This window comes from Anolis sagrei, chromosome 5 (genome assembly GCF_037176765.1).
Source record: "Anolis sagrei isolate rAnoSag1 chromosome 5, rAnoSag1.mat, whole genome shotgun sequence".
NCBI lineage: Eukaryota > Metazoa > Chordata > Lepidosauria > Squamata > Dactyloidae > Anolis > Anolis sagrei.
In genome coordinates, this window is record NC_090025.1 from 80,061,018 (window position 1) to 80,076,941 (window position 15,924).

At 39.9% G+C, this 15,924-nt stretch overlaps 1 protein-coding gene across 5 annotated transcripts in view; it reads left to right on the forward strand.

The window, feature by feature from the left end:
• RBM47 (RNA binding motif protein 47) overlaps positions 1–15,924 on the forward strand; it is a 142,136-nt gene that overhangs the window by 59,259 nt on the left and 66,953 nt on the right. Inside the window, exon 1 of one of the 5 annotated variants that reach the window (XM_060778448.2) lies at positions 12,054–12,084. The exons of 3 other annotated variants lie outside the window; for them this stretch is intronic. The gene's annotated coding sequence lies outside the window, so the exon portion shown is untranslated. Of the gene's footprint in view, positions 1–12,053; positions 12,122–15,924 lie in introns of those variants that run through there. One more of the 5 variants, XM_060778445.2, reaches the window with a different exon arrangement.

The window sequence follows — 15,924 nt, forward strand, 5'->3', positions numbered from 1 at the left end:
CTCATGAAACATGCTGCCACACTCACCATGGATCGTGGCGATTCTGGCGGTGCCTGTTGGGGGGCGTGGAGAACCCATTGCCCTACGCCCTGCTTCGCCCGAGTCATTGGTTGCCCCATCACATGGGGGGGGGGGGGGAGTTTCCGATGCCCAGCTTCCCCCTGTTGATCTCAACTGAACACAGCAGCGGCATATACTTGCTGAACTTCCCTTTTGCAATGGAGCCCTGCCTGAAGTAGTTTGACGTTGCGAGATGGGAGCTGGTGGGCTCCGTCACAAAAGAGAAAATCAACTGGCATATGCCTCCGATTTGGACCTCATCTGATGAGGTCGCTAGTCACAAAAAGTGGGGCTAAAGGGTGCAGTATTAAAAGGAAAAACAATGTGTGGATGAAGTATATTCAATCTTTTCTCTGCCTGTTAGTTATTGTATATACTCATATATAAGTCTAGAAATTGCAGTCACAAAAAATCAACCCCAAAACCTGACTCGATTTATCCAGAAGTCAGTGTAAGTTGTGTACCTTAATGCTTATTCAACAACTGAGTGGCAAAGGGTGACAGCTTAATCCATCCTGGGAGAACTTAGAAGCACCAAACCTCTCTACTTTCTCTCCCATGGCACCATTTTTTTTTTACTTTTTGAATCCCTGAACAGGATGATGACGTTGAAGTCTTTTCACAACCTTGCAAAAAATATTGAGACACACAGACTCTATCCCTGAAAGTGTTCAAAGTATTTATTCCCTCCTGGAGTTAAATTATAACCAACTAGCTCCAGTTGCTGAGCCAAACAACAAATCATAGTATGAGAAAATTAAAAATTTACAGCAAATATCAATCAGCATTTAACCTCAAGGAATCTGAGGAATTTGCTGTTCTAGCAAAAAAAAAGTACTAAACTGATATTGTCCAGCATGAGTTTCTTGACTCTGGAATTATAAGTGCGTATGTAACAGATTGAATTGCCTTTAGGTCCCATTAAAAACCAGGGACAGTTTAAGCATATTTTAAGTGCAAATAACAATGCTTTCTATTTAGATGTATAATGTGCTTAGAAATCTTTACAGAAGAGCCAAGGGGCTTTGTATGAAATGGATGTTGTCTTTCAAAACTCTTACAGTTTACTCAGTGTACTCAGCAAACTGTGCCTACAGTAGGAATAATTGCAAAACATGCCCCCATAATTCCCTGGGAAAGGGTGAGATATTTCTCAAACAAATAAAATATAAAGAAATCAAGCGCCTTAATCTCTGTTCAGTATCTCCAGAATTTCTTTAAACATACCTATTATTATTATTATTATTATTATTATTATTATTATTATTATTATTTGAAACACAACAAGATGAGTCCGCAGCAGACAAGATCACTCTGCTGGCTGTTGTATTGGATCACACGTCGGACATTTCCCAAGTGTCTAGGACTGTGTGATGTATCGGTGAATAATGCGTGCAGATCCTAGTAAGGTGGCAGATGGTAATTTTGTCAGCGCCGATTGTGTTTAAATGCAGGCCAAGGTCTTTAGGCACTACACCCAGTGTTCCGATCACCACTGGGACCACCTTTACTAGCTTGTGCCAGAGTCTTTGCAGTTCGATCTTTAAATCCTCATATCATGTCAGCTTTTCCAGTTGTTTCTCTTCAATCCTGCTGTCACCTGGGATTGCAACATTGCCAATCCACACTTTGTTTGGACTTCCGGTTGGTGGCAGCATGGTGGAGGACGTGTCTTTCAGGGCTCGAAGAGACAGCTGAGACATACGGGTCCGGGTGCACAATAACCCCCTCCTTTGAAAGATGGTCTGACCCTCACAGTGCGATCGACCGACGGTATCAGAAGGGGTGCCCCCCTCAAGGAGGTGCCTCCAAAGACACCCGGCAATGGCACACAAAGAGGGAGGACCTAGCCTGCAGCAAAGAAGCATTTTTTAACATGATTGTGAGGTCAAGAGTATTGAGCTCCAAAACTCTGTCTGTCTGAATTTGGAAGTCCCAGAGGAGTTTGACGTGTTCATTTTCTATAACTTTTTTCTAGCTTGTGATCCCACCAGTTCTTTGTCACAGGCAGATAGTATTTGTGGCACAAGTTCCAATGAATCATCTGAGCAACAGTGTTATGTTTCTGCTTGTAGTCTGTCTGTGCGATCTTCTTGCAGCAGCTGAGGATGTGATCTATCGTTTCATCTGCTTCTTTGCAGAGTCTACATTTGGGATCTGTTGTCGACTTTTCAATTCTGGCTTTGATGGCATTGGTTCTAATGGCTTGTTCTTGGGCTGCCAGAATCAGGCCCTCCGTCTCCTTTTTCAAAGTTCCACTTGTGAGCCACAGCCATGTTTTTTCTATGTCAATTTGGCTCTCAATTTTTCCCAGGAACTGTCCATAGAGAGCCTTCTTTTGCCAGTTTTCTCTTCTACTCTGGATTGTGTTTTTACAGTATTCACTCTTTGTCTTTTGCACTTTAAGCAATTTACTACTATTGACTTCCCTCAATGTTGGTTCTTGACTGCCTTTCACATAATCTGCCCGTGCATGTTTCTCTTCTTCTACTGTTTGCTTCACTTGCAGAAGCCCGCTGCCTCCTGATTGTCTGGGCAGGTAAAGTCTGTTGACATCACTACACAGGTGTAATGAGTAGTGGATTATCATCAGTTTTCTTGTTTTTCTGTCCAGATCATCCAACTCTGCTTGTGTCCAGTTCACAATTATTATTATTATTATTATTATTATTATTATTATTATTATTATTATTATTATTATTTCTTACCCACCTCTACTTATGCCGTGGATGTAGCGTACCTGGATTTCAGTAAGGCCTTCGACAAGGTCCCCCATGACCTTCTGGCAAGGAAACTAATCCAATGTGGGCTAGGCAAAACTACGGTGAGGTGGATCTGTAATTGGTTAAGTGGACGAACACAGAGAGTGCTCACTAGTGCTTCCTCTTCATCTTGGAAAGAAGTGACAAGTGGAGTGCCGCAGGGTTCCATCCTGGGCCCGGTCCTGTTCAACATCTTTATTAATGACTTAGATGAAGGGCTAGAAGGCATGATCATCAAGTTTGCAGATGACACTAAATTGGGAGGGATAGCCAATAGTCCAGAGGACAGGAGCAGAATTCAAAACGATCTTGACAGATTAGAGAAACCAAAACTAACAAAATGAAGTTCAACAGTGACAAATGCAAGATACTCCACTTTGGCAGAAAAAATGAAATGCAAAGATACAGAATGGGGGACGCCTGGCTCGAGAGCAGTACGTGTGAAAAAGATCTTGGAGTCCTCGTGGACAACAAGTTAAACATGAGCTAACAATGTGATGTGGCGGCAAAAAAAGCCAATGGGATTTTGGCCTGCATCAATAGGAGCATAGTGTCTAGATCTAAGGAAGTAATGCTACCCCTCTATTCTGCTTTGGTTAGACCACATCTGGAATACTGTGTCCAATTCTGGGCACCACAATTCAAGAGAGATATTGACAAGCTGGAATGTGTCCAGAGGAGGGCGACTAAAATGATCAAGGGTCTGGAGAACAAGCCCTACGAGGAGCGGCTTAGGGAACTGGGCATGTTTAGCCTGAAGAAGAGAAGGCTGAGAGGAGATATGATAGCCATGTATAAATATGTGAGAGGAAGCCACAGGGAGGAGGGAGCAAGCTTGTTTTCTGCTTCCTTGGAGACTAGGACGCGGAACAATGGCTTCAAACTACAAGAGAGGAGATTCCATCTGAACATTAGGAAGAACTTCCTGACTGTGAGAGCCGTTCAGCAGTGGAACTCTCTGCCCCGGAGTGTGGTGGAGGCTCCTTCTTTGGAAGCTTTTAAGCAGAGGCTGGATGGCCATTTGTCAGGGGTGATTTGAATGCAATATTCGTGCTTCTTGGCAGGGGGTTGGACTGGATGGCCCATGAGGTCTCTTCCAACTCTTTGATTCTATGATTCTATGATTCTATGGCTCGAAAGGGGTTACAAGATACTTAAAACACATAAACATTGATTTTATTTCTTTGTGTGCGGGTAGTGTGGAGAGGAGTTGATTGATTTTGGTAGTCCACAATGTATCCAGTTTTTGCCCCAGCGGTCTGTGATTTCTTAAAAATTGAGAACCACTGATCTATAGGAAATGTAACATTGTAAAAATGACATGCTTAACAACTGTATTATTATGTCATGTTGGTCAGGTCTTCTAGATGTTGTTGTCCTGCAGGTCCCAACAGTGCTAGTTACTAGTCAGTCTAGCCGCTGGTTAGAATTGTTAGTAGCCACTTTCTAACCACACCTGGAAGGTTACATGATCCCCTCTTCTGAAACAGAACAAGGAAGATCAGCCAAGAGAGTTTGGTCTTGAATATGACTATGAATGAATCCAAATGTTCCAGCCTTTTACTGCCTACTCTTTAATACCAGTAGGTATGCTACTACATTGCTTTGTATTGATTATGTGTCTTCAAGTCAGCTATGACATATTGAGTGGAAGCTTAGGCCCCTTCCACACAGCTGTATAAAATCCACATTGAACTGGATTATATGGCAGTGTGGACTCGGACAATCCAGTATAAAGCAGATATTGTAGATTATCTGTCTTGATCCTCTGGATTATATGGCTGCGTGGAAGGGTCCTTAGAGAGTGTGACTTGCCCAAGGTCACTTGTAGAAACAAGTTGGACAGGTTGTCCCCCACTGGTCTCCATGGCTGAGTGGGGATTTGAACCCTGGGGTCACCACTCACACCACTACACCATGCTGGCTCTCTCGTGTACCATCCTTTATCGTCTAAATACAATTGCTAATTCTCAGTAGACTAGATCCACTCAATTCCTGAATAGTAAATTTCCCTAAAAACCCTGAAGGCAACAGATCCCATTTCACTGAGTACGTTCAGGTCTCGTTAGTATTTGTAAGGGAAACTGCCAGGGAATACTAGGATATATTTCAGGGGTCCTCGCACTTTTTAAACAGAGGGCCAAGTCACAGTCCCTCAAACTGTTGGAGGGCCAGATTATAATTTCAAAAAAATATGAATGGATTCCTATGCACACTGCACATATCTTATTTCTAGTGCAAAATCACTTAAAAACAATACAATAATTAAAATGAAGAACATTTTAAACAAATATCAACTTATTTCAGTGGGAAGTATGGAGCCCCCGATGGCGCAATGGGTTAAACCCCTGTGCTGGCAGGAATGAAGACCGGCAGGTCGCAGGTTCGAATCCGGGGAGAGCGCGGATGAGCTCCCTCTATCAGCTCCAGCTCATCATGCGGGGACATGAGAGGAGCCTCCCACAAGGATGGTAAAAATATCAAAAACATCGGGGCGTCCCCTGGGCAACGTCCTTGCAGACAGCCAATTATCTCACACCAGAAGCAACTTATTTATTATTATTATTATTATTATTATTATTATCTTTATTTGTACCCCGCTAACATCTCCCGAAGGACTCGATGCGGCTTACAAAGGCCAAGGCCTCAATGAAAACAATAGCATAACAATACACATAACATTATAAAGCAAATCAAAACGTTAAGCAATAACAGTAACCAATAAAAACAATACACCATAACACAATAAAACTAGGGCCGGGCCGAATGTGATGGGTACAGATTAAAAAGTGCTGAGTATGACAGGTGAAATGTAGGATTTTAGGGTAAGTGCAATGTGCAGACAATTTAAATCTTTGATAAAGTGCTTCTGGGACATATTGCTGGAGTTTCCTATTCTGGAAAGGCACACCGGAACAGCCAGTCTTCAAACTCTTCCTAAAGACTGCCAGTGTAGGGGCTTGTCCGATGTCCTTGGGGAGGGTGTTCCAAAGTCGGGGGGCCACCATAGAAAAGGCCCTGTCCCTCGTCCCACCAGACGCGCCTGCGACGCAGGTGGGATAGCGAGCAGGGCCTCTCCAGATGAATGAAGAAAACGCGTGGGTTCATAAACAGAGATGCGGTCACGCCGGTAGGCGGGTCCCAAACCATTTAGGGCTTTGTAGGTGAGCACCTGCACCTTGAATTGAGACCGGAAAATGAACTTACAGTTTCTCAAGTTGCTCCTGACACGACAAAAAAAGTGGGAAGTATGGGCTTGCTTTTGGATGATGAGATAGGATTGTTGTGGTTGTGTGCTTTCAAGTCATTTCAGACTTAGACTGATCCTGAGTGAGGGTCGGGTAAATGACCTTGGAGGTCCGTATCCGGCCCGCGGGCCTTAGTTTGAGGACCCCTGATATATTCAATGGCAAGCTACCTCTGAATACTTTTTACATAAGAAGACCAGATATTGTTCATACAATCAATATATGACTGACAACAGGCATCTTGACAAAATCAATACTTACAAAAATCCTATTCTAGTTGTGGTTATGTTGGATATGGGCCTATACCTTACTCATGGAAACATGTGCCTACATATATCTTCCACCCTGCCCCTTTGTTATTGCTTTTGTATATTAAACACATAGAGTTAAGCCATGATGCATTTTAAAACCAATTTTAAGTATGCCAGGTTTTTCCCTTTAAAAAACAGTTTATTGAGTAAGTTTCTATAACACTGTCAAAGCAAGTATTAGTTACAGAAGTTCAGATTAGTTCAGATTTTATCAGGGAGTTTTTGGCAAAGTTATGGTTGCTCCAGAAATCTGAAATCTGTTCTCCCATCTCCACCCTTCTTCCAGTTATCTATTGATACTCCTTTATTTCCGGGTTGGGCTTTTCCAGAGAAGTACTGGAGATGCTACTCTAAATATGATCTCCATGCGGCAAGATGATGCAACACCAAAGCATTTGCAGGAACAAGTTGGACAACTTCAAGGAAGATGTTGTGAAATAACCTTTTTTCTGCTGTTTGCAGTTGTTAAACATCTACATTTTGTAGCTGTCTCTGAAGACAAAATTGAGTGAAAGCAACTGCTGAGCCGAGCTCTTGGATTTCTAAACTAAGCTTAAGTGAGGCCAAAAATAAACAAAAGCTACTAAAGATGTATATTTTATTTTTAAATCATTTTTAAAAATGTGCCGTTGCGCCTGGGGGATATTATTCTCAATAAAGGAGGGATGGACGTGGCATCTTTCCCCCAGGGGATTGCTTCTTGCCCTCCTATAGGAAACTGGAACTCCCAAAAACCCAAAACGCTGTAAATAGCTCAAAATAAGTTTTATTTATCACAGTCATTTCTTCAAAGCAATAAGCTGGAAAACTTTAGAGGGGTGAAGGAAAACATACGTTACAGTCTCAATTAGTCCTGGGTCCAAGGGGTTTGAAACTGAGAAGCCTCACCAAGTTTCTTCTTTCCTCAATGGCTGTGAATGCCAGAGCAAACCACAACCCCAATTTAGATGGCCTATGTTTTGAAGACTCAGGATCCTCCTCTGGTGCCAAAAGAACCGTCTTGAAGGCGCTTGGGATCTCCTCAATGTTATCCAGGACAATCTGGACATAAAGCATGAGTCCCAAGGGTAAAAAAACCCTCAGAACTAGTGCTAAGAGGTAACTTAAATCAGGGTCCTTTAGAATCAAGTCTTTTACTCACGTCCATCTGGTACGAACTCTGATGGCAGAATGAAGAAGAAAAAGGAAGCACTCCCCTCCTGTAGGAAGAGTGGAGCCAAACAGTACTGATTGACAGCTACAAGCAACCAATCCATACAACTATACATAAGCAGGGGGGCAGGATTAAGCATGAAACAACAGTTTAAATCTTGCAACTAACAGTTTTATACATAGGTGGCGCCACTCGCGCCGTCACATAAAATGTTTTTCTCTATTTTATTGTATCCCCAAGAGCCCTGATGTATAGAGAAATGGTCATCAAGCATCTTTAATGACAAGAAACAAATTCCCAGAATCCCTGATCACTGTCTATGCTAAGTCCAGCAACATCTGGGAAGAAATGCTTGTACCAGAATTTTCTTGCTGGTGGGAATTGGATTACATGTTCTAAATCCAAGAAGAAGAAAAAGGGCAGGCTTTTCACTTTATCTTTCAGATTTTATATTCATTTCCAAGTTTGAGAATAAACCTAACACGATCAGGAAACCATGGAAATTATCTGTTAAACTGTTTTTAGGAAATCAGAAGATTCATTTGTCCTACATCTGTTAGAGTTTTGCTTCTTTTGTTTACATGAATTCTCTATACAAACATTTTATCTTCATTTTAATTTTATTTATTTTGTCATGTCAGGAGCGACTTGAGAAACTGCAAGTCGCTTCTGGTGTGAGAGAATTGGCCGTCTGCAAGGACGTTGCCCAGGGTACGCCCAGATGTTTTGATGTCTTATCATCCTTGTGGGAGGCTTCTCTCATGTCCCCACATGTGGAGCTGGAGCTGATAGAGGGAACTCATCTGCGCTCTCCCTGGATTCGAACTTGCGACCTGTCGGTCTTCAGTCCTGCCGGCACGGGCTTAACCCACTGTGTCACCGGAGGCTCCATTTTTATTATTGAGAATCCAATAGTATTTATGTAATATTTATTTATTTATTTGCAATATTTGTATACTGCCCTTCTCAACCCCAAAGGGGACTCAGGGCAGTTCACACTGTTGGCAACAATTCAATGCCATTGATAAAACAGTATAAAACATTAAAATTGACCCTCCTCTAATAAAACATTAAACGTTATTAAACACACCACATAAAATAGCATCACACAGAGACATAGCTGTTGTCGTAAACAATCCTGGGTTGCTGCACTTTCTACTTTCAACTTTAACTTGAAATATTCCTACCATGGGCCAGGTCTTTAGCTGTTGCAGAAGTTCAGATAATATTTTTTTTCTTGTTTTCATATTCAGCTCTCAGGCTGAGTGCAGCTACTCAATGAGATTTCACCTTAAAGCTTAGAAGAAAGGTTTTTTTTGATCATAGCTTTCCAATTTAGTCAGGAATTGGGAACTGAAATATAAAACGTTTTAAAATAATACGGCTTTCATTCATTTTTTTTTAAAGATCGAGCTGGTAGTGGGACTTCAACTGTAGGTAACTGACGAACTAATAATAATATTAATAATAATAATACAATAATAATACACGCTTTATTTGCCGATACATCACACAGTCCTAGACACTTGGGAAGTCTCCGACGTGTGATCCAGTACAAAAGCCAGCAGAGATTCTGTTGTGGACTCATCTTGTTGTGTTTCAAATAATAATAATACACTTTATTTATATTCCACTCTGAGTCCCCAGGGTAGTATTATATTGTATTATATTATAATATTATAAATATATTATGTATATACAATATATTATATTATATTATGTTATGTTAGCTGTCCCCTGCCATGCGTTGCTGTGGCCTAGTCTGGTGATCTGGAAAATAAAGTAATGAGAAAGTGTTGGTTTCTAATATATGTAATTTCTTTTTGTTTGTGGGTAAACAGTATTTGATTACGTTTTCTTGCCCTGGTGAAGGGAGTTGGACTGGATGGCCTTAAGTATTTTCTATTGGTCATAGGGGTTCTGTGTGGGAAGTTTGCCCTCATTCTATCGTTCATGGGCTTCAGAATGCTCTTTGATTGTAGGTGAACTATAAATCCCAGTAACTACAACTCCCAAATGTCAAGGTCTATTTTCCCCAAACTCCACCAGTGTTCACATTTGAGTATATTGAGTATTCCTGCCAAGGTTGGTCCAGATCCATCATTGCTTGAGTCCACAGTGCTCTCTGAATGTAGGTAAACTACAACTCCAAAACTCAAGGTCCGCCAAAACTTTCCAGTATTTTCTGTTGATCATGGGAGTTTTGTGTGCCAAGATTGGTTCAATTCCATCATTGGTGGAGTTCAGAATGCTCTTTGATTGTAGTTATTTATTTATTTATTTATTTACAACATTTCTACCCCGCCCTTCTCAACCCCCGAGGGGGGATTCAGAGTGGCTAACACTGGCAACAATTTGATGCCACAATATCATAGTATAACAAAAATATAAAACCATAAATACACAATAGATTAAAAACAATAACATTAATTATACAGTCAACATAGCCGTTTCCATTATCATAACAATCATATGTTCCAGTTCAGTGTCCAAAGTGCCTGCTAGCCAAAAGCCTAGTTCCAAAACCACAATTTCAATTTTTTCCTAAAGGAAAGGAGTGAGGACGCTGATCTAATCTCGCTGGGGAGTAAATTCCACAAGCGGGGTGTCACCACCGAGAAGGCCCTGTCTCTCGTCCCCACCAGATGTGTTTGCGAAGCCGGTGGGACCGAGAGCAGGGCCTCCTCGATGGATCTTAAACTACGAGGCGGAATGTAGAGGGAGATATATGTTCGGACAAGTAAGCTGGGCCGGAGCCATATAGGGCTTTATAGGCCAGGACTAGCACAATAAAGTTGAACTATAAATCCTAGCAACTACAAATCCAAAATGACAAACCCCAACCCCACCAGTATTCAAATTTGGACAACTTTATCATTATTTCTAATCTTCTAATGGAAGATTGCAGGTATTTGTATCCAGTGAATCCAGAAATACAGTACATCCTGCTTATCAGATATTCACATTACAATTCATAACAGTCACAAAATTACAGTTATGAAGTAGCAACAAAAATAATGTTATAGTTGGAGGTCACCACAATATGAAGAACAATCGCAGCATTAGGGAGGTTGAGAACCACTGCTATAGTCCATTGAGATGCATGGTATTTTGTGCTGGAGCCTCATAGCCCTTAAGGGGAAAGGGTCATGTGACATAAGTATCTGGATTCTCACGTCCTGCTCCAATTAATAGGAGGCTTACCTTTTGACCTTACGTGGTGAACCAGCAGGAACATCTACCTGAGGCACTTGAGGTTTACCTACTGGCTCCAGTTGCAGAAGCTCTCCTTGAGGCAAGAGAGGCGTAGCAGGGAACACTCTCGAGTTGGACATGAAACGCTGGCTCCAGTCGGGCTTTGACAAAGCCTGACATTGACAAAACATGAGAAGGTCTTAGGGTGCGACACACAGTAAGGAACCCATTGAATAATTGTAAATTGTAATTGCCATTTTCACTTCATTTCTGCTCGTCTGTTCTAATACCTATCTTTGTTTTGTTAATTTAGATTAATTCTTTTCCTCTGTGTTTTTCTTACTGTGCAGAGTATATTCCCTGTACTGTACTTAATCTTTCTGCTACATGTTTGTCTAGAAACTGGAACACGGCGTGACTTTTGGGACTAGTTTGGGCTCGAAACGGCTTTTCTGGGCAACTTCAGACTCCTCCAGCCAACATGCCAACGGCTGTGCTGCCCTGTATGGATCCTGAAAGTTATAGTTCAGAAATATATATATATTCCCGGGTTCTGGTAGTTGCTTGTCAGTTGAGATGCTTTCAGTGTATTAGTGCCAGTTTCTGCTCTCATCCTTTTGCAATTGTTAACTTGAATGGAATGCGAAAACTCTGGTTTGAGGGTAGTAGAAGTTTAACTTTTTGGAGTTGGTGAAATGAGGTGAGGGAGGGAGGCAGGGTTGCTTACTGGAAAAAAAAGGGGGGGGTGTCGATGTGTGTTCATTCATCTTGTCTTGAAAGTGTTTTCTGCTTTCTCCCTTCTTTTTTCCGCCCTTCAGTTCAATTTGCGATACACCGCTTACTGTTTTTTTTTTCAATCTAAAAGCTGCAACTGTCATCGTGATCTCTTGGTCTGAATCTCAAGATTTATTTTGAAATCGAATACTGTTCTTTACTAACCGTTCCTTGTCAGGTTTCTTTTCCAGTCAAACACGCCTAGGCTTGTGTACAGATTAGAAGTTAACAATAAGGGAAAAGGTTATCTTGATTTATGTCTCACAATTACAAGTGAATAGTGTGATTACGGAGATGTATGTCCATCCCTTTGCTCGTTTTTTCTCCAAAAACTGATTAAAACCAGAGGGAATTGGGCTTAAATCTCAAGTCGGAAGCCATTGCTGCATTTCTTTTACCTGCACACTGCCTGTAGGTTCTTTGTTGCCATTATATTCTGCTCTGTGTTTGCATGGAGGGTGGGACAGAAGGTTGTTTAGTGTCTTGTAAAACATTTACCCAAAGCAGTCAGCCATAGATTTGAAGGGCATTCCATTGCCAAGCTGTCTGTGGGAGGGGAAAGCCAGGGAAAGACATCGAAGGTACGTGTAACAGTGAACTCCAGGTACTACTTCCAAGGTACATTTTAATATATTTTTTCCTTTGTATTATTATCAAGAGGCTTGGGGAGGGGTCCTTTTTGTACAACTTCAAGCGGAAATTAAACCAATCACGAACACAGCTGCTACCAAGAAAAACATACAATTCGCTTGGAAAATTTGGTTGATGGAATTGAACTGTTTTGTGAATAGATTTGATTATTTTACATCACATTTAGAACTGTGCTTTTATCCCTCTCCTTCATGTAACTCAAAGCCAACCAGGCAACCCTGGCGTTAAGACTCACAAATCTCTCAATCACATTTTTTAAAAATGTTGCAATGTGGATGTGGTTAGAGATTGATTTCTGTGCAAACTTCTGCCGAATGTTATTTCTGCTGTAAAACAGAAGCAATCGAAACAAACTTCTTTTTTAAAGCACTTTTCTTTTGTGCATTGTAATGTAAGCAGGAAAAAAAAAACATTTTTCTAGTGTAGAGGAGTCAAACTATCGGTTACAAGACAGTAAATGAAAAGAAATGCTAATAATAATAATAATAATTTTGTATTTTGTATACAAAATCCAGCATATATCTCTCATTTGCTGTAACATACTGTGTTTTTGTGTCAGTAAAATGATGATGATGATGATGATGATAATAATAATAACTTTGTATTTCATATACAAAATCCAGCATATATCTCTCATTTGCTGTAACATACTGTGTTTTTGTGTCAGTAATAATAATAATAATAATAATAATACATCACACAATCCTAGACACTTGGGAAGTGTTCGACTTGTGATTTTGTGATACGAAATCCAGCATATATCTCTGGTTTGCTGTGACATACTGTGTTTTTGTGTCAGTACAATAATAATAATAATAATAATAATAATAATATCACACAGTCGTAAACGCTTGGGAAATGTTGGACTTTTGATTTTGTGATACGAAATCCAGCATGTATCTCTCATGTGCTGTGACATACTGTGTTTTTGTGTCAGTAAAATAATAATAATAATAATAATAATAATAATAATACACCACACAGTCCGAGACGCTTGGGAAGTGTTCAACTTGTGATTTTGTGATACGAAATCCAGCATATATATCTCGTTTGCTGTGACAAACTGTGTTTTTGTGTCAGTAAAATAATAATAATAATAATAATAATAATAATAATAATAATAATAATAAATCACACAGTCCTAGACACTTGGGAAGTGTTCGATTTGTGATTTTGTGATACAAAATCCAGCATATAGATCTCGTTTGCTGTGACATACTGTGTTTTTGTGTCAGTAATAATAATAATAATAATAATAATAATAATACATCACACAGTCCTAGACACTTGGGAAGTGTTCGACTTGTGATTTTGTGATACGAAATCCAGCATATAGATCTCGTTTGCTGTGACATATTGTGTTTTTGTGTCAGTAAAATAATAATAATAATAATAATAATAATAATAATAATAATAACAAAAACAAAGTAAGGATCATTGATGTTGCAATCCCAGGCGACAGAAGGATTGAAAAGAAACAACTGGAAAAGTTGACACGACATGAGGATTAAAAGATTGAACTGCAAAGACTCAAGCACAAACCAGTAAAGGTGGTCCCAGTGGTGATTGGCACACTGGGTGCAGTGCCTAAAGACCTTGGCTTGCACTTAAACACAATCAGCGCTGACAAGATTACCATCTGTCAGCTGCAAAAGGCCACCCTACTGGGATCCGCATGCGTTATTCGCCGATACATCACACAGTCCTAGACACTTGGGAAGTGTCTGACATGTGATCCAATATAACAGCTGTAGACTCATCTTGTTGTGTTTCAAATAATAATAATAATAATAATAATAATAATAATAATAATAATAATTTATATTCTGCCCTATCTCCCCAAAGGGACTCAGGGTGGATTCCAATAACAAAAAGACAAACATTCAATGCCTAAAATCAGATTATATAAGTTTTGTAATCTTTATCCCTCAAGGACATTTTGAGATTGTTTTGAGAAGGTGCATTTTTTTCCATTTGGATAAGGCAACAATTTGTTACTGTTTTCAATGGTTGCTCTATTCATAACTACATTATCTTTGTGTCCACCCAAATACGTACACTGTGCAAAATGAAACACCACAAGTGAAGTTTTAGTCCCTCTATGTGATATTTAATGTTCATAAATTCTGTTATTTGGGGAAATAAACTTTCATAGTAGTCATTTAAACACAAGTAATACTTCAAGTACCATTCACAGAATTTATTTGGCATATCGAAGTACTGTCCACTTTAATTGGTAATGACAGTACCAATATAATATAGTTAATGCAAGATGTCATTATAAACATTGCTATGAATATGGCTTCTGAGGATGCAATTATGTCTGAACAAAAATAATTCAGGGTATTAGTTCTTTCGTTGATTTCTGTAACCTAAGGTAGAAAGTCACAAAATTACAGTCCAATAGCTTTACACTGAAAGGCATTTTAGAGCAAAGGTTTGCTAGGAAAAAAAATGCACACCAAACTTTGAGATATGTTGTTTTCACAGATTGGTTTGGTTTTACTGCTGCCACATTGTCCATTCGCCCTGGAAAATATTTCTAGACTTTGTCTTTTCTGATATCTGTTTGCAAACTTTCCGGCATGAACAATTTGGCATACTTTTATGCGGTCAGTTCTCACCACGATCAGATCTTTGAGGTTGCAAATGCCTCAACGTCAAATGAAGAGGTCAGGTGACAATGTAATCTGTTGTCATGTGATGACATGCTTTTTGGGCTAGACATCATGAAAATTAGACCAGAAGGTTAAACGAAGAGACACAGCGTGATACTGTGCGGATTAGGTCAGGATTCATTTCCTAATAAGTAAAAACCCATTTTCATTTGAGTAGATAGAAATGGGCTGTTTTTAACCCTTATTTGTGTCAAAGGAGACTGTTTTAGAATAATCAAGCAATTGGAGTTCATGCTATTGATTCAAAAGTTCCTGCCTGTAATCCAATCATCCATCGTTGTTGCTTCCATAATTTTGCATATTCAATTCTTGCTGCTGTTGTCATATAGAGGAAAATGTTTCGGTATTTGCTTGTCTAATCATCCTAAGAAAAAGGTTTCTGGTTTCAGTGTTATTTTGTTTTTTGATGATTTCCATATCTCTATGAATGTTTATCCAAAAATCTTTAGCCTTTGGGCAAGTCCATCACATGGGGTAAAAAGTTCCTGTCTTTTGTTTACATTTCCAGCATAAGTCTAATCTTTTGTACATCTTCAGATGTTTTCGTGGAGTTATGTACCATCTATAAATCATTTTGTAAAAGTTGTCTTTAATGGTATAGCTAATAATAATAATAATAATAATAATAATACTTTATTTATATTTTGCCCTTCTCCGCATGGGAACTCAGAGCAGATTACAGTGTAAACATTCAATGCTTTGTTATAATACAATGAAACACACAAACACAAAGAAAGACAGAGGCTTCTCCTTTCATTTCCGGCTTTGGAGGTGGTGCTTATCTCTGGCTCTGGGGGAGGTGTTGTTCTCCATTTCCATGCCGAGGAACCTACAGTGTCACCTCCTGGCCGTGTGATCATCATGAGTGCTTGGAGCATCTTGTGCCTTTCCTACTGAAGCCATACCTGCCACATGTGCATGTTTTCAAATTGCTAGGTTGACAGAAGCTAGGGCTAACAGCAGGAGCTTACCCTGTCCTGCAAATTTCAACTGCCAACCTTCAGGTCAGCAGTTCAGCAGCACATTGTGCTACTAAGGCTTCTTCTGAATTGTAGCCATTTCTTCCAAGGTTCTTCCCATTCTTCTAAATCA